Below are 20,639 nucleotides of genomic sequence, written 5' to 3' on the forward strand. Positions count from 1 at the left end.
CCAGAGCTGCGCTGTAAGGCAAGTAAAAGGGTGTGGGCCCTGCAGCACTACCTGTAGTTCGCATTGTGTGTTGGAAGGCACAAATTAAGCAGACGGGAGAAGTCAGGATAATGCGCAAGGGCATAGAAGGGAACGGCTCAAGAAAAGAGAAGTGGAAACAGACAGCAAACTAGGCTGGAGAGAGACCTGAGACAAAGAGATCTGAATTATACGAGAGCCGACCAGAGGAAACACAAATTATGCAGTCAAGTGTCCCACATTTGGGGAAATCACAGGAGCAGCACACCCAGAGTGCAATGGGTGAGCCTTTCCCTGGGAGAAGCACCTTCCTGATCATATTATCTCACCTGGCAGGTAAGTAGGAGTGGGGCTAGAGCTGGGGAGGGTCGCTGCTCGGGCACCCCCCTGTCAAGTGAAGGAGATCCAACTGAGGCAGCACAAGGGAACTCTCGAAAGAAGAACAAGGCTAGAGGAAGATCTGAGACAAAGAAATCTGACTTTTACCAGAGCTGACCAGAGGAAAGCACAAACACAGTCCCCCACTACCACAAATAATGCATTCGAGTTTCCCACATTTGGGGAAATCACAGGGGTCAGCATACCCAGAATGCAATGACTGAACCTCACCCTGGGAGAACAATCTTCATGACCATGGTATCTCCTATGCAAAATAAGTATGATTTGGGATAGGGCTGGGGAGGGCCGCTGCTCAGGCACATCTCTGTCAAGTAAAGGAGATTCAACTGAGGCAGCACAAGGGAACTCTCATCTGGGGACAACAACTGCAGGGAGAACACATATTTTCAGATGAACATGGTAGGGCAGAAGGCTGCCTAATACTGAAGCACCCCCAAACAACAAACCAAATGCAACAACTAGTGCAAGCATTCCTGGGGGAAGGCCTGCAGCAGATGGATTTGCATATGGTGATGTCATCCAAGCAGTGGGTCAAAGTTGGCTTCAACCCTCGTCTGCATATGAAAAGAGAAAAGGGGCGTGCAGGGCATGGCGGCCTTTTGCGGCGCTTGGATGACCCCTAGTTCGCATTAAACACCTCCACCCTCCTTCGGTGTGGGGCTCATGTTGGCTATGCCCCAGCCCCTGAAGCATTCAAGCTGATTTCTTGCAGCAGCTGGGCACTGTAACAGCTCCAGAGCTGCTCTGTAAGGCAAGTAAAAGGGTGTGGGCCCTGCAGCACTACCTGTAGTTTGCATTGTGCGTTGGAAGGCACAAAGTAAGCAGACGGGAGAAGTCAGGATAGTGTGCAAGGGCATAGAAGGGAGCGGCTCAAGAAAAGAGAAGTGGAAACAGACAGCAAACTAGGCTGGAGAGAGACCTGAGACAAAGAGATCTGAATTATACGAGAGCCGACCAGGGGAAACACAAATTATGCAGTCAAGTTTCCCACATTTGGGGAAATCACAGGAGCAGCACACCCAGAGTGCAATGGGTGAGCCTTGCCCTGGGAGAAGCACCTTCATGATCATAGTATCTCACCTGGCAGGTAAGTAGGAGTTGGGCTAGAGCTGGGGAGGGTCGCTGCTCGGGCACCCCCCTGTCAAGTGAAGGAGATCCAACTGAGGCAGCACAAGGGAACTCTCGAAAGAAGAACAAGGCTAGAGGAAGATCTGAGACAAAGAAATCTGACTTTTACCAGAGCTGACCAGAGGAAAGCACAAACACAGTCCCCCACTACCACAAATAATGCAGTCGAGTTTCCCACATTTGGGGAAATCACCGGGGTCAGCATACCCAGAATGCAATGAATGGACCTCACCCTGGGAGAACAATCTTCATGACCATGGTATCTCCTATGCAAAATAAGTATGATTTGGGATAGGGCTGGGGAGGGCCGCTGCTCAGGCACATCTCTGTCAAGTAAAGGAGATTCAACCGAGGCAGCACAAGGGAACTCTCATCTGGGGACAAAAACTGCAGGGAGAACACATATATTCAGATGAACATGGGAGGGCAGAAGGCTGCCTAATACTGAAGAACCCCCAAACAACAAACCAAATGCAACAACTAGTACAAGCATTCCTGGGGGAAGGTCTGCAGAAGACGGATTTGCATACGGTGATGTCATCCAAGCAGTGGGCCAAAGTTGGCTGGAACCTCGTCTGCATATGAAAAGAGAAAAGGGGTATGCAGGGCATGGCGGCCTTTTGCGGCGCTTGGATGACCCCTAGTTCGCATTAAACACCTCCACCCTACTTCGGTGTGGGGCTCATGTTGGCTATGCCCCAGCCCCTGAAGCATTCAAGCTGATTTCTTGCAGCAGCTGGGCACTGTAACAGCTCCAGAGCTGCTCTGTAAGGCAAATAAAAGGGTGTGGGACCTGCAGCACTACCTGTAGTTCGCATTGTGCGTTGGAAGGCACAAAGTAAGCAGACGGGAGAAGTCAGGATAGTGCGCAAGGGCATAGAAGGGAGCGGCTCAATAAAAGAGAAGTGGAAACAGACAGCAAACTAGGCTGGAGAGAGACCTGAGACAAAGAGATCTGAATTATACGAGAGCCGACCAGAGGAAACACAAATTATGCAGTCAAGTGTCCCACATTTGGGGAAATCAGAGGAGCAGCACACCCAGAGTGCAATGGGTGAGCCTTGCCCTGGGAGAAGCACCTTCCTGATCATAGTATCTCACCTGGCAGGTAAGTAGGAGATGGGCTAGAGCTGGGGAGGGTCGCTGCTCGGGCACCCCCCTGTCAAGTGAAGGAGATCCAACTGAGGCAGCACAAGGGAACTCTCGAAAGAAGAACAAGGCTAGAGGAAGATCTGAGACAAAGAAATCTGACTTTTACCAGAGCTGACCAGAGGAAAGCACAAACACAGTCCCCCACTACCACATAAAATGCAGTCGAGTTTCCCACATTTGGGGAAATCACAGGGGTCAGCATTCCCAGAATGCAATGAATGAACCTCACCCTGGGAGAACAATCTTCATGACCATGGTATCTCCTATACAAAATAAGTATGTTTTGGGATAGGGCTGGGGAGGGCCGCTGCTCAGGCACATCTCTGTCAAGTAAAGAAGATTCAACTGAGGCAGCACAAGGGAACTCTCATCTGGGGACAACAACTGCAGGGAGAACACATATTTTCAGATGAACATGGGAGGGCAGAAGGCTGCCTAATACTAAAGCACCCCCAAACAACAAACCAAATGCAACAACTAGTACAAGCATTCCTGGGGGAAGGTCTGCAGAAGATGGATTTGCATACGGTGATGTCATCCAAGCAGTGGGCCAAAATTGGCTGGAACCCTTATCTGCATATGAAAAGACAAAAGGGGTATGCAGGGCATGGCGGCCTTTTGCGGCGCTTGGATGACCCCTAGTTCGCATTAAACACCCCCACCCTCCTTCGGTGTAGGGCTCATGTTGGCTATGCCCATGCCCCTGAAGCATTCAAGCTGATTTCTTGCAGCAGCTGGGCACTGTAATAGCTCCAGAGCTGCTCTTTAAGGCAAGTAAAAGGGTGTGGGCCCTGCAGCACTACCTGTAGTTTGCATTGTGCATTGTAAGGCACAAACTAAGCATACTGGAGGAGAAGTCAGGTTAGTGCACAAGGGTATTGAAGGGAGGGGCTCAAGAAAAAAAGAAGTGGAAACAGACAGCAAACTAGGCTGGAGAGAGACCTGAGACAAAGAGATCTGAATTATATGAGAGCCGACCAGGGGAAACACAAATTATGCAGTCAAGTGTCCAACATTAGGGGAAACCGCATGGGCAGCACACCCAGAGTGCAATGGGTGAGCCTTGCCCTGGGAGAAGCAACTTCATGATCATAGTATCTCACCTGGCAGGTAAGTAGGAGTTGGGCTAGAGCTGGGGAGGGTCGCTGCTCGGGCACTCCCCTGTTAAGTGAAGGAGATCCAACTGAGACAGCACAAGGGAACTCTCGAAAGAAGAACAAGGCTAGAGGAAGATCTGAGACAAAGAAATCTGACTTTTACCAGAGCTGACCAGAGGAAAGCACAAACACAGTCCCCCACTACCACAAATAATGCAGTCGAGTTTCCCACATTTGGGGAAATCATAGGGGTCAGCATACCCAGAATGCAATGAATGAACCTCACCCTGGGAGAACAATCTTCATGACCATGGTATCTCCTATGCAAAATAAGTATGATTTGGGACAGGGCTGGGGAGGGCCGCTGCTCAGGCACATCTCTGTCAAGTAAAGGAGATTCAACTGAGGCAGCACAAGGGAACTCTCATCTGGGGACAACAACTGCAGGGAGAACACATATTTTAAGATGAACATGGGAGGGCAGAAGGCCGCCTAATACTGAAGCACCCCCAAACAACAAACCAAATGCAACAACTAGTGCAAGCATTCCTGGGGGAAGGCCTGCAGCAGATGGATTTGCATATGGTGATGTCATCCAAGCAGTGGGTCAAAGTTGGCTTAAACACTCGTCTGCATATGAAAAGAGAAAAGGGGTATGCAGGGCATGGCGGCCTTTTGCGGCGCTTGGATGACCCCTAGTTCGCATTAAACACCTCCACCCTCCTTCGGTGTGGGGCTCATGTTGGCTATGCCCCAGCCCCTGAAGCATTCAAGCTGATTTCTTGCAGCAGCTGGGCACTGTAACAGCTCCAGAGCTGCTCTGTAAGGCAAGTAAAAGGGTGTGGGCCCTGCAGCACTACCTGTAGTTCGCATTGTGTGTTGGAAGGCACAAATTAAGCAGACGGGAGAAGTCAGAATAATGCGCAAGGGCATAGAAGGGAACGGCTCAAGAAAAGAGAAGTGGAAACAGACAGCAAAATAGGCTGGAGAGAGACCTGAGACAAAGAGATCTGAATTATACGAGAGCCGACCAGAGGAAACACAAATTATGCAGTCAAGTGTCCCACATTTGGGGAAATCACAGGAGCAGCACACCCAGAGTGCAATGGGTGAGCCTTTCCCTGGGAGAAGCACCTTCCTGATCATATTATCTCACCTGGCAGGTAAGTAGGAGTGGGGCTAGAGCTGGGGAGGGTCGCTGCTCGGGCACCCCCCTGTCAAGTGAAGGAGATCCAACTGAGGCAGCACAAGGGAACTCTCGAAAGAAGAACAAGGCTAGAGGAAGATCTGAGACAAAGAAATCTGACTTTTACCAGAGCTGACCAGAGGAAAGCACAAACACAGTCCCCCACTACCACATAAAATGCAGTCGAGTTTCCCACATTTGGGGAAATCACAGGGGTCAGCATTCCCAGAATGCAATGAATGAACCTCACCCTGGGAGAACAATCTTCATGACCATGGTATCTCCTATACAAAATAAGTATGTTTTGGGATAGGGCTGGGGAGGGCCGCTGCTCAGGCACATCTCTGTCAAGTAAAGAAGATTCAACTGAGGCAGCACAAGGGAACTCTCATCTGGGGACAACAACTGCAGGGAGAACACATATTTTCAGATGAACATGGGAGGGCAGAAGGCTGCCTTATACTGAAGCACCCCCAAACAACAAACCAAATGCAACAACTAGTACAAGCATTCCTGGGGGAAGGTCTGCAGAAGACGGATTTGCATACGGTGATGTCATCCAAGCAGTGGGCCAAAATTGGCTGGAACCCTCATCTGCATATGAAAAGAGAAAAGGGGCATGCAGGGCATGGCGGCCTTTTGCGGCGCTTGGATGACCCCTAGTTCGCATTAAACACCTCCACCCTCCTTCGGTGTGGGGCTCATGTTGGCTATGCCCCAGCCCCTGAAGCATTCAAGCTGATTTCTTGCAGCAGCTGGGCACTGTAACAGCTCCAGAGCTGCTCTGTAAGGCAAGTAAAAGGGCGTGGGCCCTGCAGCACTACCTGTAGTTTGCATTGTGCGTTGGAAGGCACAAAGTAAGCAGACGGGAGAAGTCAGGATAGTGCGCAAGGGCATAGAAGGGAGCGGCTCAAGAAAAGAGAAGTGGAAACAGACAGCAAACTAGGCTGGAGAGAGACCTGAGACAAAGAGATCTGAATTATACGAGAGCCGACAAGGGGAAACACAAATTATGCAGTCAAGTTTCCCACATTTGGGGAAATCACAGGAGCAGCACACCCAGAGTGCAATGGGTGAGCCTTGCCCTGGGAGAAGCACCTTCATGATCATAGTATCTCACCTGGCAGGTAAGTAGGAGTTGGGCTAGAGCTGGGGAGGGTCGCTGCTCGGGCACCCCCCTGTTAAGTGAAGGAGATCCAACTGAGACAGCACAAGGGAACTCTCGAAAGAGGAACAAGGCTAGAGGAAGATCTGAGACAAATAAATCTGACTTTTACCAGAGCTGACCAGAGGAAAGCACAAACACAGTCCCCCACTACCACAAATAATGCAGTCGAGTTTCCCACATTTGGGGAAATCATAGGGGTCAGCATACCCAGAATGCAATGAATGAACCTCGCCCTGGGAGAACAATCTTCATGACCATGGTATCTCCTATGCAAAATAAGTATGATTTGGGACAGGGCTGGGGAGGGCCGCTGCTCAGGCACATCTCTGTCAAGTAAAGGAGATTCAACTGAGGCAGCACAAGGGAACTCTCATCTGGGGACAACAACTGCAGGGAGAACACATATTTTAAGATGAACATGGGAGGGCAGAAGGCCGCCTAATACTGAAGCACCCCCAAACAACAAACCAAATGCAACAACTAGTGCAAGCATTCCTGGGGGAAGGCCTGCAGCAGATGGATTTGCATATGGTGATGTCATCCAAGCAGTGGGTCAAAGTTGGCTTAAACACTCGTCTGCATATGAAAAGAGAAAAGGGGTATGCAGGGCATGGCGGCCTTTTGCGGCGCTTGGATGACCCCTAGTTCGCATTAAACACCTCCACCCTCCTTCGGTGTGGGGCTCATGTTGGCTATGCCCCAGCCCCTGAAGCATTCAAGCTGATTTCTTGCAGCAGCTGGGCACTGTAACAGCTCCAGAGCTGCTCTGTAAGGCAAGTAAAAGGGTGTGGGCCCTGCAGCACTACCTGTAGTTCGCATTGTGTGTTGGAAGGCACAAATTAAGCAGACGGGAGAAGTCAGGATAATGCGCAAGGGCATAGAAGGGAACGGCTCAAGAAAAGAGAAGTGGAAACAGACAGCAAACTAGGCTGGAGAGAGACCTGAGACAAAGAGTTCTGAATTATACGAGAGCCGACCAGAGGAAACACAAATTATGCAGTCAAGTGTCCCACATTTGGGGAAATCACAGGAGCAGCACACCCAGAGTGCAATGGGTGAGCCTTTCCCTGGGAGAAGCACCTTCCTGATCATATTATCTCACCTGGCAGGTAAGTAGGAGTGGGGCTAGAGCTGGGGAGGGTCGCTGCTCGGGCACCCCCCTGTCAAGTGAAGGAGATCCAACTGAGGCAGCACAAGGGAACTCTCGAAAGAAGAACAAGGCTAGAGGAAGATCTGAGACAAAGAAATCTGACTTTTACCAGAGCTGACCAGAGGAAAGCACAAACACAGTCCCCCACTACCACAAATAATGCATTCGAGTTTCCCACATTTGGGGAAATCACAGGGGTCAGCATACCCAGAATGCAATGACTGAACCTCACCCTGGGAGAACAATCTTCATGACCATGGTATCTCCTATGCAAAATAAGTATGATTTGGGATAGGGCTGGGGAGGGCCGCTGCTCAGGCACATCTCTGTCAAGTAAAGGAGATTCAACTGAGGCAGCACAAGGGAACTCTCATCTGGGGACAACAACTGCAGGGAGAACACATATTTTCAGATGAACATGGTAGGGCAGAAGGCTGCCTAATACTGAAGCACCCCCAAACAACAAACCAAATGCAACAACTAGTGCAAGCATTCCTGGGGGAAGGCCTGCAGCAGATGGATTTGCATATGGTGATGTCATCCAAGCAGTGGGTCAAAGTTGGCTTCAACCCTCGTCTGCATATGAAAAGAGAAAAGGGGCGTGCAGGGCATGGCGGCCTTTTGCGGCGCTTGGATGACCCCTAGTTCGCATTAAACACCTCCACCCTCCTTCGGTGTGGGGCTCATGTTGGCTATGCCCCAGCCCCTGAAGCATTCAAGCTGATTTCTTGCAGCAGCTGGGCACTGTAACAGCTCCAGAGCTGCTCTGTAAGGCAAGTAAAAGGGCGTGGGCCCTGCAGCACTACCTGTAGTTTGCATTGTGCGTTGGAAGGCACAAAGTAAGCAGACGGGAGAAGTCAGGATAGTGTGCAAGGGCATAGAAGGGAGCGGCTCAAGAAAAGAGAAGTGGAAACAGACAGCAAACTAGGCTGGAGAGAGACCTGAGACAAAGAGATCTGAATTATACGAGAGCCGACCAGGGGAAACACAAATTATGCAGTCAAGTTTCCCACATTTGGGGAAATCACAGGAGCAGCACACCCAGAGTGCAATGGGTGAGCCTTGCCCTGGGAGAAGCACCTTCATGATCATAGTATCTCACCTGGCAGGTAAGTAGGAGTTGGGCTAGAGCTGGGGAGGGTCGCTGCTCGGGCACCCCCCTGTCAAGTGAAGGAGATCCAACTGAGGCAGCACAAGGGAACTCTCGAAAGAAGAACAAGGCTAGAGGAAAATCTGAGACAAATAAATCTGACTTTTACCAGAGCTGACCAGAGAAAAGCACAAACACAAATAATGCAGTCGAGTTTCCCACATTTGGGGAAATCACAGGGGTCAGCATACCCAGAATGCAATGACTGAACCTCACCCTGGGAGAACAATCTTCATGACCATGGTATCTCCTATGCAAAATAAGTATGATTTGGGATAGGGCTGGGGAGGGCCTCTGCTCAGGCACATCTCTGTCAAGTAAAGGAGATTCAACTGAGGCAGCACAAGGGAACTCTCATCTGGGGACAACAACTGCAGGGAGAACACATATTTTCAGATGAACATGGGAGGGCAGAAGGCTGCCTAATACTGAAGCACCCCCAAACAACAAACCAAATGCAACAACTAGTGCAAGCATTCCTGGGGGAAGGCCTGCAGCAGATGGATTTGCATATGGTGATGTCATCCAAGCAGTGGGTCAAAGTTGGCTTCAACCCTCGTCTGCATATGAAAAGAGAAAAGGGGCGTGCAGGGCATGGCGGCCTTTTGCGGCGCTTGGATGACCCCTAGTTCGCATTAAACACCTCCACCCTCCTTCGGTGTGGGGCTCATGTTGGCTATGCCCCAGCCCCTGAAGCATTCAAGCTGATTTCTTGCAGCAGCTGGGCACTGTAACAGCTCCAGAGCTGCTCTGTAAGGCAAGTAAAAGGGCGTGGGCCCTGCAGCACTACCTGTAGTTTGCATTGTGCGTTGGAAGGCACAAAGTAAGCAGACGGGAGAAGTCAGGATAGTGCGCAAGGGCATAGAAGGGAGCGGCTCAAGAAAAGAGAAGTGGAAACAGACAGCAAACTAGGCTGGAGAGAGACCTGAGACAAAGAGATCTGAATTATACGAGAGCCGACCAGGGGAAACAGAAATTATGCAGTCAAGTTTCCCACATTTGGGGAAATCACAGGAGCAGCACACCCAGAGTGCAATGGGTGAGCCTTGCCCTGGGAGAAGCACCTTCATGATCATAGTATCTCACCTGGCAGGTAAGTAGGAGTTGGGCTAGAGCTGGGGAGGGTCGCTGCTCGGGCACCCCCCTGTCAAGTGAAGGAGATCCAACTGAGGCAGCACAAGGGAACTCTCAAAAGAAGAACAAGGCTAGAGGAAAATCTGAGACAAATAAATCTGACTTTTACCAGAGCTGACCAGAGAAAAGCACAAACACAGTCCCCCACTACCACAAATAATGCAGTCGAGTTTCCCACATTTGGGGAAATCACAGGGGTCAGCATACCCAGAATGCAATGAATGAACCTCACCCTGGGAGAACAATCTTCATGAAAATGGTATCTCCTATACAAAATAAGTATGATTTGGGATAGGGCTGGGGAGGGCCGCTGCTCAGGCACATCTCTGTCAAGTAAAGGAGATTCAACTGAGGCAGCACAAGGGAACTCTCATCTGGGGACAACAACTGCAGGGAGAACACATATTTTCAGATGAACATGGGAGGGCAGAAGGCTGCCTAATACTGAAGCACCCCCAAACAACAAACCAAATGCAACAACTAGTGCAAGCATTCCTGGGGGAAGGCCTGCAGCAGATGGATTTGCATATGGTGATGTCATCCAAGCAGTGGGTCAAAGTTGGCTTCAACCCTCGTCTGCATATGAAAAGAGAAAAGGGGCGTGCAGGGCATGGCGGCCTTTTGCGGCGCTTGGATGACCCCTAGTTCGCATTAAACACCTCCACCCTCCTTCGGTGTGGGGCTCATGTTGGCTATGCCCCAGCCCCTGAAGCATTCAAGCTGATTTCTTGCAGCAGCTGGGCACTGTAACAGCTCCAGAGCTGCTCTGTAAGGCAAGTAAAAGGGCGTGGGCCCTGCAGCACTACCTGTAGTTTGCATTGTGCGTTGGAAGGCACAAAGTAAGCAGACGGGAGAAGTCAGGATAGTGCGCAAGGGCATAGAAGGGAGCGGCTCAAGAAAAGAGAAGTGGAAACAGACAGCAAACTAGGCTGGAGAGAGACCTGAGACAAAGAGATCTGAATTATACGAGAGCCGACCAGGGGAAACACAAATTATGCAGTCAAGTTTCCCACATTTGGGGAAATCACAGGAGCAGCACACCCAGAGTGCAATGGGTGAGCCTTGCCCTGGGAGAAGCACCTTCATGATCATAGTATCTCACCTGGCAGGTAAGTAGGAGTTGGGCTAGAGCTGGGGAGGGTCGCTGCTCGGGCACCCCCCTGTCAAGTGAAGGAGATCCAACTGAGGCAGCACAAGGGAACTCTCAAAAGAAGAACAAGGCTAGAGGAAAATCTGAGACAAATAAATCTGACTTTTACCAGAGCTGACCAGAGAAAAGCACAAACACAGTCCCCCACTACCACAAATAATGCAGTCGAGTTTCCCACATTTGGGGAAATCACAGGGGTCAGCATACCCAGAATGCAATGAATGAACCTCACCCTGGGAGAACAATCTTCATGAAAATGGTATCTCCTATACAAAATAAGTATGATTTGGGATAGGGCTGGGGAGGGCCGCTGCTCAGGCACATCTCTGTCAAGTAAAGGAGATTCAACTGAGGCAGCACAAGGGAACTCTCATCTGGGGACAACAACTGCAGGGAGAACACATATTTTCAGATGAACATGGGAGGGCAGAAGGCTGCCTAATACTGAAGCACCCCCAAACAACAAACCAAATGCAACAACTAGTGCAAGCATTCCTGGGGGAAGGCCTGCAGCAGATGGATTTGCATATGGTGATGTCATCCAAGCAGTGGGTCAAAGTTGGCTTCAACCCTCGTCTGCATATGAAAAGAGAAAAGGGGCGTGCAGGGCATGGCGGCCTTTTGCGGCGCTTGGATGACCCCTAGTTCGCATTAAACACCTCCACCCTCCTTCGGTGTGGGGCTCATGTTGGCTATGCCCCAGCCCCTGAAGCATTCAAGCTGATTTCTTGCAGCAGCTGGGCACTGTAACAGCTCCAGAGCTGCTCTGTAAGGCAAGTAAAAGGGCGTGGGCCCTGCAGCACTACCTGTAGTTTGCATTGTGCGTTGGAAGGCACAAAGTAAGCAGACGGGAGAAGTCAGGATAGTGCGCAAGGGCATAGAAGGGAGCGGCTCAAGAAAAGAGAAGTGGAAACAGACAGCAAACTAGGCTGGAGAGAGACCTGAGACAAAGAGATCTGAATTATACGAGAGCCGACCAGGGGAAACACAAATTATGCAGTCAAGTTTCCCACATTTGGGGAAATCACAGGAGCAGCACACCCAGAGTGCAATGGGTGAGCCTTGCCCTGGGAGAAGCACCTTCATGATCATAGTATCTCACCTGGCAGGTAAGTAGGAGTTGGGCTAGAGCTGGGGAGGGTCGCTGCTCGGGCACCCCCCTGTCAAGTGAAGGAGATCCAACTGAGGCAGCACAAGGGAACTCTCAAAAGAAGAACAAGGCTAGAGGAAAATCTGAGACAAATAAATCTGACTTTTACCAGAGCTGACCAGAGAAAAGCACAAACACAGTCCCCCACTACCACAAATAATGCAGTCGAGTTTCCCACATTTGGGGAAATCACAGGGGTCAGCATACCCAGAATGCAATGAATGAACCTCACCCTGGGAGAACAATCTTCATGAAAATGGTATCTCCTATGCAAAATAAGTATGATTTGGGATAGGGCTGGGGAGGGCCGCTGCTCAGGCACATCTCTGTCAAGTAAAGGAGATTCAACTGAGGCAGCACAAGGGAACTCTCATCTGGGGACAACAACTGCAGGGAGAACACATATTTTCAGATGAACATGGTAGGGCAGAAGGCTGCCTAATACTGAAGCACCCCCAAACACAAACCAAATGCAACAACTAGTGCAAGCATTCCCGGGGGAAGGCATGCAGCAAATGGATTTGCATATGGTGATGTCATCCAAGCAGTGGGTCAAAGTTGGCTTCAACCCTCGTCTGCATATGAAAAGAGAAAAGGGGCGTGCAGGGCATGGCGGCCTTTTGCGGCGCTTGGATGACCCCTAGTTCGCATTAAACACCTCCACCCTCCTTCGGTGTGGGGCTCATGTTGGCTATGCCCCAGCCCCTGAAGCATTCAAGCTGATTTCTTGCAGCAGCTGGGCACTGTAACAGCTTTAAAATTTTCATTCTAGTGTCCTTCGTTTGGGAGAAAAATGCAAAGGTACAAGACAGCTTTTCCTTAGCAATATCTCTCTTTTGCAAAGAGCTGCGCATTGGAAAATTTAGGGCTATGCCGTGTAGATGATGGCCTAACAGGAGGCTTTAAAATTTTCTTTCTAGTGTCCTTCGTTTGGGAGAAAAATGCAAAGGTACAAGACAGCTTTTCCTTGCCAATATCTCTCTTTTGCAAAGAGCTTCGCATTGGAAAATTCAGGGCTATACCGTGTAGATGAAGCACTAACAGGAGGCTTTAAAATTTTCATTCTAGTGTCCTTCGTTTGGGAGAAAAATGCACAGGTACAAGACAGCTTTTCCTTGCCAATATCTCTCTTTTGCAAAGAGCTGCGCATTGGAAAATTCAGGGCTATGCCGTGTAGATGATGGCCTAACAGGAGGCTTTAAAATTTTCTTTCTAGTGTCCTTCATTTGGGAGAAAAATGCAAAGGTACAAGACAGCTTTTCCTTGCCAATATCTCTCTTTTGCAAAGAGCTACGCATTGGAAAATTCAGGGCTATACCGTGTAGATGAAGCACTAACAGGGGGTTTTAAAATTTTCATTCTAGTGTCCTTCGTTTGGGAGAAAAATGCAAAGGTACAAGACAGCTTTTCCTTGCCAATATCTCTCTTTTGCAAAGAGCTACGCATTGGAAAATTCATGGCTATACCGTGTAGATGAAGCACTAACAGGAGGCTTTAACATTTTCATTCTAGTGTCCTTCGTTTGGGAGAAAAATGCAAAGGTACAAGACAGCTTTTTCTTGCCAATATCTCTCTTTTGCAAAGAGCTGCGCATTGGAAAATTCAGGGCTATGCCGTGTAGATGATGGCCTAACAGGAGGCTTTAAAATTTTCTTTCTAGTGTCCTTCGTTTGGGAGAAAAATGTAAAGGTACAAGACAGCTTTTCCTTGCCAATATCTCTCTTTTGCAAAGAGCTGCGCATTGGAAAATTCAGGGCTATGTCGTGTAGATGATGGCCTAACAGGAGGCTTTAAAATTTTCTTTCTAGTGTCCTTCGTTTGGGAGAAAAATGCAAAGGTACAAGACAGCTTTTCCTTGCCAATATCTCTCTTTTGCAAAGAGCTGCGCATTGGAAAATTCAGGACTATGCCGTGTAGATGATGGCCTAACAGGAGGCTTTAAAATTTTCATTCTAGTGTCCTTCGTTTGGGAGAAAAATGCAAAGGTACAAAACAGCTTTTTCTTAGCAATATCTCTCTTTTGCAAAGAGCTGCGCATTGGAAAATTCAGGGCTATGCCGTGTAGATGATGGCCTAACAGGAGGCTTTAAAATTTTCTTTCTAGTGTCCTTCGTTTGGGAGAAAAATGCAAAGGTACAAGACAGCTTTTCCTTGCCAATATCTCTCTTTTGCAAAGAGCTACGCATTGGAAAATTCAGGGCTATACCGTGTAGATGAAGCACTAACTGGAGGCTTTAAAATTTTCATTCTAGTGTCCTTTGTTTGAGAGAAAAATGCAAAGGTACAAGACAGCTTTTCCTTAGCAATATCTCTCTTTTGCAAAGAGCTGCGCATTGGAAAATTCAGGGCTATGCCGTGTAGATGATGGCCTAATAGGAGGCTTTAAAATTTTCTTTCTAGTGTCCTTCGTTTGGGAGAAAAATGCAAAGGTACAAGACAGCTTTTCCTTGCCAATATCTCTCTTTTGCAAAGAGCTGCGCATTGGAAAATTCAGGGCTATACCGTGTAGATGAAGCCCTAACAGGAGGCTTTAAAATTTTCATTCTAGTGTCCTTCGTTTGGGAGAAAAATGCAAAGGTACAAGACAGCTTTTCCTTGCCAATATCTCTCTTTTGCAAAGAGCTGCGCATTGGAAAATTCAGGGCTATGCCGTGTAGATGATGGCCTAACAGGAGGCTTTAAAATGTTCTTTCTAGTGTCCTTCGTTTGGGAGAAAAATGCAAAGGTACAAAACAGCTTTTCCTTGCCAATATCTCTCTTTTGCAAAGAGCTGCGCATTGGAAAATTCAGGGCTATGCCGTGTAGATGATGGCCTAAAATGAGGCTTTAAAATTTTCTTTTTAGTGTCCTTCGTTTGGGAGAAAAATGCAAAGGTACAAGACAGCTTTTCCTTGCCAATATCTCTCTTTTGCAAAGAGCTGCGCATTGGAAAATTCAGGGCTATACCGTGTAGATGAAGCACTAACAGGAGGCTTTAAAATTTTCTTTCTAGTGTCCTTCGTTTGGGAGAAAAATGCAAAGGTACAAGACAGCTTTTCCTTGCCAATATCTCTCTTTTGCAAAGAGCTGCGCATTGGAAAATTCAGGGCTATGCCGTGTAGATGATGGCCTAACAGGAGGCTTTAAAATTTTCTTTCTAGTGTCCTTCGTTTGGGAGAAAAATGCAAAGGTACAAGACAGCTTTTCCTTGCCAATATCTCTCTTTTGCAAAAAGCTGCGCATTGGAAAATTCAGGGCTATGCCGTGTAGATGATGGCCTAACAGGAGGCTTTAAAATTTTCTTTCTAGTGTCCTTCGTTTGGGAGAAAAATGCAAAGGTACAAGACAGCTTTTCCTTGCCAATATCTCTCTTTTGCAAAGAGCTACGCATTGGAAAATTCAGGGCTATACCGTGTAGATGAAGCACTAACAGGAGGCTTTAAAATTTTCATTCTAGTGTCCTTCGTTTGGGAGAAAAATGCAAAGGTACAAGACAGCTTTTCCTTGCCAATATCTCTCTTTTGCAAAGAGCTGCGCATTGGAAAATTCAGGGCTATGCCGTGTAGATGATGGCCTAACAGGAGGTTTTAAAATTTTCTTTCTAGTGTCCTTCGTTTGGGAGAAAAATGCAAAGGTACAAGACAGCTTTTCCTTGCCAATATCTCTCTTTTGCAAAGAGCTGCGCATTGGAAAATTCAGGGCTATGCCGTGTAGATGATGGCCTAACAGTAGGCTTTAAAATTTTCTTTCTAGTGTCCTTCGTTTGGGAGAAAAATGCAAAGGTACAAGACAGCTTTTCCTTGCCAATATCTCTCTTTTGCAAAGAGCTGCGCATTGGAAAATTCAGGGCTATGCCGTGTAGATGATGGCCTAACAGGAGGCTTTACAATTTTATTTCTAGTGTCCTTCGTTTGGGAGAAAAATGCAAAGGTACAAGACAGCTTTTCATTGCCAATATCTCTCTTTTGCAAAGAGCTACGCATTGGAAAATTCAGGGCTATACCATGTAGATGAAGCACTAACAGGAGGCTTTAAAATTTTCATTCTAGTGTCCTTCGTTTGGGAGAAAAATCCAATGGTACAAGACAGTTTTTCCTTGCCAATATCTCTCTTTTACAAAGAGCTGCGCATTGGAAAATTCAGGGCTATGCCGTGTAGATGATGGCCTAACAGGAGGCTTTACAATTTTCTTTCTAGTTTCCTTCGTTTGGGAGAAAAATGCAAAGGTACAAGACAGCTTTTCCTTGCCAATATCTCTCTTTTGCAAAGAGCTGCGCATTGGAAAATTCAGGGCTATGCCGTGTAGATGATGGCCTAACAGGAGGCTTTAAAATTTTCTTTCTAGTGTCCTTCGTTTGGGAGAAAAATGCAAAGGTACAAGACAGCTTTTCCTTGCCAATATCTCTCTTTTGCAAAGAGCTACGCATTGGAAAATTCAGGGCTATACCGTGTAGATGAAGCACTAACTGGAGGCTTTAAAATTTTCATTCTAGTGTCCTTCGTTTGAGAGAAAAATGCAAAGGTACAAGACAGCTTTTCCTTGCCAATATCTCTCTTTTGCAAAGAGCTGCGCATTGGAAAATTCAGGGCTATGCCGTGTAGATGATGGCCTAACAGGAGGCTTTAAAATTTTCTTTCTAGTGTCCTTCGTTTGGGAGAAAAATGCAAAGGTACAAGACAGCTTTACCTTGCCAATATCTCTCTTTTGCAAAGAGCTATGCATTGGAAAATTCAGGGCTATACCGTGTAGATGAAGCACTAACAGGAGGCTTTAAAATTTTCATTCTAGTGTCCTTCGTTTGGGAGAAAAATGCAAAGGTACAAGACAGCTTTTCCTTGCCAATATCTCTCTTTTGCAAAGAGCTGCGCATTGGAAAATTCAGGGCTATGCCGTGTAGATGATGGCCTAACAGGAGGCTTTAAAATTTTCTTTCTAGTGTCCTTCGTTTGGGAGAAAAATGCAAAGGTACAAGACAGCTTTTCCTTGCCAATATCTCTCTTTTGCAAAGAGCTGCGCATTGGAAAATTCAGGGCTATGCCGTGTAGATGATGGCCTAACAGGAGGTTTTAAAATTTTCTTTGTAGTGTCCTTCGTTTGGGAGAAAAATGCAAAGGTACAAGACAGCTTTTCCTTGCCAATATCTCTCTTTTGCAAAGAGCTGCGCATTGGAAAATTCAGGGCTATGCCGTGTAGATGATGGCCTAACAGGAGGCTTTAAAATTTTCTTTCTAGTTTCCTTCGTTTGGGAGAAAAATGCAAAGGTACAAGACAGCTTTTCCTTGCCAATATCTCTCTTTTGCAAAGAGCTGCGCATTGGAAAATTCAGGGCTATGCCGTGTAGATGATGGCCTAACAGGAGGCTTTAAAATTTTCTTTCTAGTGTCCTTCGTTTGGGAGAAAAATGCAAAGGTACAAGACAGCTTTTCCTTGCCAATATCTCTCTTTTGCATAGAGCTGCGCATTGGAAAATTCAGGGCTATGCGGTGTAGATGATGGCCTAACAGGAGGCTTTAAAATTTTCTTTCTAGTGTCCTTCGTTTGGAAGAAAAATGCAAAGGTACAAGACAGCTTTTCCTTGCCAATATCTCTCTTTTGCAAAGAGCTGCGCATTGGAAAATTCAGGTCTATGCCGTGTAGATGATGGCCTAACAGGAGGCTTTAAAATTTTCTTTCTAGTGTCCTTCGTTTGGGAGAAAAATGCAAAGGTACAAGACAGCTTTTCCTTGCCAATATCTCTCTTTTGCAAAGAGCTGCGCATTGGAAAATTCAGGGCTATGCCGTGTAGATGATGGCCTAACAGGAGGCTTTAAAATTTTCGTTCTAGTGTCCTTCGTTTGGGAGAAAAATGCAAAGGTACAAGACAGCTTTTCCTTGCCAATATCACTCTTTTGCAAAGAGCTGCGCATTGGAAAATTCAGGGCTATGCCGTGTAGATGATGGCCTAACAGGAGGCTTTACATTTTTCTTTCTAGTGTCCTTCGTTTGGGAGAAAAATGCAAAGGTACAAGACAGCTTTTCCTTGCCAATATCTCTCTTTTGCAAAGAGCTGCGCATTGGAAAATTCAGGGCTATGCCGTGTAGATGATGGCCTAACAGGAGGCTTTAAAATTTTCTTTCTAGTGACCTTCGTTTGGGAGAAAAATGCAAAGGTACAAGACAGCTTTTCCTTGCCAATATCTCTCTTTTGCAAAGAGCTACGCATTGGAAAATTCAGGGCTATACCGTGTAGCTGAAGCACTAACAGGAGGCTTTAAAATTTTCATTCTAGTGTCCTTCGTTTGGGTGAAAAATCCAATGGTACAAGACAGCTTTTCCTTGCCAATATCTCTCTTTTGCACAAAGCTGCGCATTGGAAAATTCAGGGCTATGCCGTGTAGATGATGGCCTAACAGGAGGCTTTAAAATTTTCTTTCTAGTGTCCTTCGTTTGGGAGAAAAATGCAAAGGTACAAGACAGCTTTTCCTTGCCAATATCTCTCTTTTGCAAAGAGCTGCGCATTGGAAAATTCAGGGCTATGCCGTGTAGATGATGGCCTAACAGGAGGCTTTAAAATTTTCTTTCTAGTGTCCTTCGTTTGCGAGAAAAATGCAAAGGTACAAGACAGCTTTTCCTTGCCAATATCTCTCTTTTGCAAAGAGCTACGCATTGGAAAATTCAGGGCTATACCGTGTAGATGAAGCACTAACAGGAGGCTTTAAAATTGTCATTCTAGTGTCCTTCGTTTGGGAGAAAAATCCAATGGTACAAGACAGCTTTTCCTTGCCAATATCTCTCTTTTGCAAAGAGCTGCGCATTGGAAAATTCAGGGCTATGCCGTGTAGATGATGGCCTAACAGGAGGCTTTAAAATTTTCTTTCTAGTGTCCTTCGTTTGGGAGAAAAATGCAAAGGTACAAGACAGCTTTTCCTTGCCAATATCTCTCTTTTGCAAAGAGCTACGCATTGGAAAATTCAGGGCTATACCGTGTAGATGAAGCACTAACAGGAGGCTTTAAAATTTTCATTCTAGTGTCCTTCGTTTGGGAGAAAAATGCAAAGGTACAAGACAGCTTTTCCTTGCCAATATCTCTCTTTTGCAAAGAGCTGCGCATTGGAAAATTCAGGGCTATGCCGTGTAGATGAAGCCCTAACAGGAGGCTTTAAAATTTTCTTTCTAATGTCCTTCGTTTGGGAGAAAAATGCAAAGTAACAAGACAGCTTTTCCTTGCCAATATCTCTCTTTTGCAAAGAGCTGCGCATTGGAAAATTCAGGGCTATGCCGTGTAGATGATGGCCTAACAGGAGGCTTTAAAATTTTCTTTCTAGTGTCCTTCGTTTGGGAGAAAAATGCAAAGGTACAAGACAGCTTTTCCTTGCCAATATCTCTCTTTTGCAAAGAGCTGCGCATTGGAAAATTCAGGGCTATACCGTGTAGATCAAGCACTAACAGGAGGCTTTAAAATTTTCATTCTAGTGTCCTTCGTTTGGGAGAAAAATCCAATGGTACAAGACAGCTTTTCCTTGCCAATATCTCTCTTTTGCACAAAGCTGCGCATTGGAAAATTCAGGGCTATGCCGTGTAGATGATGGCCTAACAGGAGGCTTTAAAATTTTCTTTCTAGTGTCCTTCGTTTGGGAGAAAAATGCAAAGGTACAAGACAGCTTTTCCTTGCCAATATCTCTCTTTTGCAAAGAGCTGCGCATTGGAAAATTCAGGGCTATGCTGTGTAGATGATGGCCTAACAGGAGGCTTTAAAATTTTCTTTCTAGTGTCCTTCGTTTGGGAGAAAAATGCAAAGGTACAAGACAGCTTTTCCTTGCCAATATCTCTCTTTTGCAAAGAGCTACGCATTGGAAAATTCAGGGCTATACCGTGTAGATGAAGCACTAACAGGAGGCTTTAAAATTTTCATTCTAGTGTCCTTCGTTTGGGAGAAAAATCCAATGGTACAAGACAGCTTTTCCTTGCCAATATCTCTCTTTTGCAAAGAGCTGCGCATTGGAAAATTCAGGGCTATGCCGTGTAGATGATGGCCTAACAGGAGGCTTTAAAATTTTCTTTCTAGTGTCCTTCGTTTGGGAGAAAAATGCAAAGGTACAAGACAGCTTTTCCTTGCCAATATCTCTCTTTTGCAAAGAGCTACGCATTGGAAAATTCTGGGCTATACCGTGTAGATGAAGCACTAACAGGAGGCTTTCAAATTTTCATTCTAGTGTCCTTCGTTTGGGAGAAAAATGCAAAGGTACAAGACAGCTTTTCCTTGCCAATATCTCTCTTTTGCAAAGAGCTGCGCATTGGAAAATTCAGGGCTATGCCGTGTAGATGATGGCCTAACAGGAGGCTTTAAAATTTTCTTTCTAGTGTCCTTCGTTTGGGAGAAAAATGCAAAGGTACAAGACAGCTTTTCCTTGCCAATATCTCTCTTTTGCAAAGAGCTGCGCATTGGAAAATTCAGGGCTATGCCGTGTAGATGATGGCCTAACAGGAGGCTTTAAAATTTTCTTTCTAGTGTCCTTCGTTTGGGAGAAAAATGCAAAGGTACAAGACAGCTTTTCCTTGCCAATATCTCTCTTTTGCAAAGAGCTGCGCATTGGAAAATTCAGGGCTATGCCGTGTAGATGATGGCCTAACAGGAGGCTTTAAAATTTTCTTTCTAGTGTCCTTCGTTTGGGAGAAAAATGCAAAGGTACAAGACAGCTTTTCCTTGCCAATATCTCTCTTTTGCAAAGAGCTGCGCATTGGAAAATTCAGGGCTATACCGTGTAGATCAAGCACTAACAGGAGGCTTTAAAATTTTC

General features: G+C 46.8%; 19 non-coding genes and 3 pseudogenes across 19 annotated transcripts; all 22 read right to left on the bottom strand.

Moving 5' to 3' along the window:
- Positions 1–199: 199 nt before the first annotated feature.
- On the bottom strand, positions 200–362 carry LOC134986091 (U1 spliceosomal RNA). The gene has a single exon (XR_010192117.1). It is a non-coding gene; the product is annotated as a U1 spliceosomal RNA (small nuclear RNA).
- A 152-nt stretch (positions 363–514) lies between these two features.
- LOC134986193 (U1 spliceosomal RNA) lies at positions 515–678 on the bottom strand. The gene has a single exon (XR_010192202.1). It is a non-coding gene; the product is annotated as a U1 spliceosomal RNA (small nuclear RNA).
- Positions 679–1,349: 671 nt separating this feature from the next.
- On the bottom strand, positions 1,350–1,512 carry LOC134986106 (U1 spliceosomal RNA). Its single transcript, XR_010192130.1, has one exon. It is a non-coding gene; the product is annotated as a U1 spliceosomal RNA (small nuclear RNA).
- Positions 1,513–1,664: 152 nt separating this feature from the next.
- On the bottom strand, positions 1,665–1,828 carry LOC134985999 (U1 spliceosomal RNA). The gene has a single exon (XR_010192034.1). It is a non-coding gene; the product is annotated as a U1 spliceosomal RNA (small nuclear RNA).
- Positions 1,829–2,498: 670 nt separating this feature from the next.
- LOC134986127 (U1 spliceosomal RNA) lies at positions 2,499–2,661 on the bottom strand. Its single transcript, XR_010192148.1, has one exon. It is a non-coding gene; the product is annotated as a U1 spliceosomal RNA (small nuclear RNA).
- Positions 2,662–2,813: 152 nt separating this feature from the next.
- LOC134986059 (U1 spliceosomal RNA) lies at positions 2,814–2,977 on the bottom strand. The gene has a single exon (XR_010192089.1). It is a non-coding gene; the product is annotated as a U1 spliceosomal RNA (small nuclear RNA).
- A 696-nt stretch (positions 2,978–3,673) lies between these two features.
- LOC134986200 (U1 spliceosomal RNA) lies at positions 3,674–3,815 on the bottom strand (annotated as a pseudogene).
- A 152-nt stretch (positions 3,816–3,967) lies between these two features.
- On the bottom strand, positions 3,968–4,131 carry LOC134986228 (U1 spliceosomal RNA). The gene has a single exon (XR_010192227.1). It is a non-coding gene; the product is annotated as a U1 spliceosomal RNA (small nuclear RNA).
- A 671-nt stretch (positions 4,132–4,802) lies between these two features.
- On the bottom strand, positions 4,803–4,965 carry LOC134986092 (U1 spliceosomal RNA). The gene has a single exon (XR_010192118.1). It is a non-coding gene; the product is annotated as a U1 spliceosomal RNA (small nuclear RNA).
- Positions 4,966–5,117: 152 nt separating this feature from the next.
- Positions 5,118–5,281, bottom strand: LOC134986061 (U1 spliceosomal RNA). Its single transcript, XR_010192090.1, has one exon. It is a non-coding gene; the product is annotated as a U1 spliceosomal RNA (small nuclear RNA).
- A 698-nt stretch (positions 5,282–5,979) lies between these two features.
- Positions 5,980–6,115, bottom strand: LOC134986130 (U1 spliceosomal RNA; annotated as a pseudogene).
- Positions 6,116–6,267: 152 nt separating this feature from the next.
- On the bottom strand, positions 6,268–6,431 carry LOC134986233 (U1 spliceosomal RNA). The gene has a single exon (XR_010192232.1). It is a non-coding gene; the product is annotated as a U1 spliceosomal RNA (small nuclear RNA).
- Positions 6,432–7,102: 671 nt separating this feature from the next.
- On the bottom strand, positions 7,103–7,265 carry LOC134986095 (U1 spliceosomal RNA). The gene has a single exon (XR_010192120.1). It is a non-coding gene; the product is annotated as a U1 spliceosomal RNA (small nuclear RNA).
- A 152-nt stretch (positions 7,266–7,417) lies between these two features.
- On the bottom strand, positions 7,418–7,581 carry LOC134986205 (U1 spliceosomal RNA). The gene has a single exon (XR_010192208.1). It is a non-coding gene; the product is annotated as a U1 spliceosomal RNA (small nuclear RNA).
- Positions 7,582–8,252: 671 nt separating this feature from the next.
- LOC134986107 (U1 spliceosomal RNA) lies at positions 8,253–8,415 on the bottom strand. Its single transcript, XR_010192131.1, has one exon. It is a non-coding gene; the product is annotated as a U1 spliceosomal RNA (small nuclear RNA).
- Positions 8,416–8,560: 145 nt separating this feature from the next.
- On the bottom strand, positions 8,561–8,715 carry LOC134986124 (U1 spliceosomal RNA; annotated as a pseudogene).
- A 671-nt stretch (positions 8,716–9,386) lies between these two features.
- On the bottom strand, positions 9,387–9,549 carry LOC134986120 (U1 spliceosomal RNA). Its single transcript, XR_010192143.1, has one exon. It is a non-coding gene; the product is annotated as a U1 spliceosomal RNA (small nuclear RNA).
- Positions 9,550–9,701: 152 nt separating this feature from the next.
- On the bottom strand, positions 9,702–9,865 carry LOC134986037 (U1 spliceosomal RNA). Its single transcript, XR_010192069.1, has one exon. It is a non-coding gene; the product is annotated as a U1 spliceosomal RNA (small nuclear RNA).
- A 671-nt stretch (positions 9,866–10,536) lies between these two features.
- LOC134986108 (U1 spliceosomal RNA) lies at positions 10,537–10,699 on the bottom strand. Its single transcript, XR_010192132.1, has one exon. It is a non-coding gene; the product is annotated as a U1 spliceosomal RNA (small nuclear RNA).
- A 152-nt stretch (positions 10,700–10,851) lies between these two features.
- On the bottom strand, positions 10,852–11,015 carry LOC134986039 (U1 spliceosomal RNA). Its single transcript, XR_010192070.1, has one exon. It is a non-coding gene; the product is annotated as a U1 spliceosomal RNA (small nuclear RNA).
- Positions 11,016–11,686: 671 nt separating this feature from the next.
- LOC134986109 (U1 spliceosomal RNA) lies at positions 11,687–11,849 on the bottom strand. The gene has a single exon (XR_010192133.1). It is a non-coding gene; the product is annotated as a U1 spliceosomal RNA (small nuclear RNA).
- A 152-nt stretch (positions 11,850–12,001) lies between these two features.
- On the bottom strand, positions 12,002–12,165 carry LOC134986022 (U1 spliceosomal RNA). The gene has a single exon (XR_010192055.1). It is a non-coding gene; the product is annotated as a U1 spliceosomal RNA (small nuclear RNA).
- Between the last annotated feature and the right edge of the window lie 8,474 nt (positions 12,166–20,639).

This window comes from Pseudophryne corroboree (assembly GCF_028390025.1).
Source record: "Pseudophryne corroboree isolate aPseCor3 chromosome 7 unlocalized genomic scaffold, aPseCor3.hap2 SUPER_7_unloc_2, whole genome shotgun sequence".
NCBI lineage: Eukaryota > Metazoa > Chordata > Amphibia > Anura > Myobatrachidae > Pseudophryne > Pseudophryne corroboree.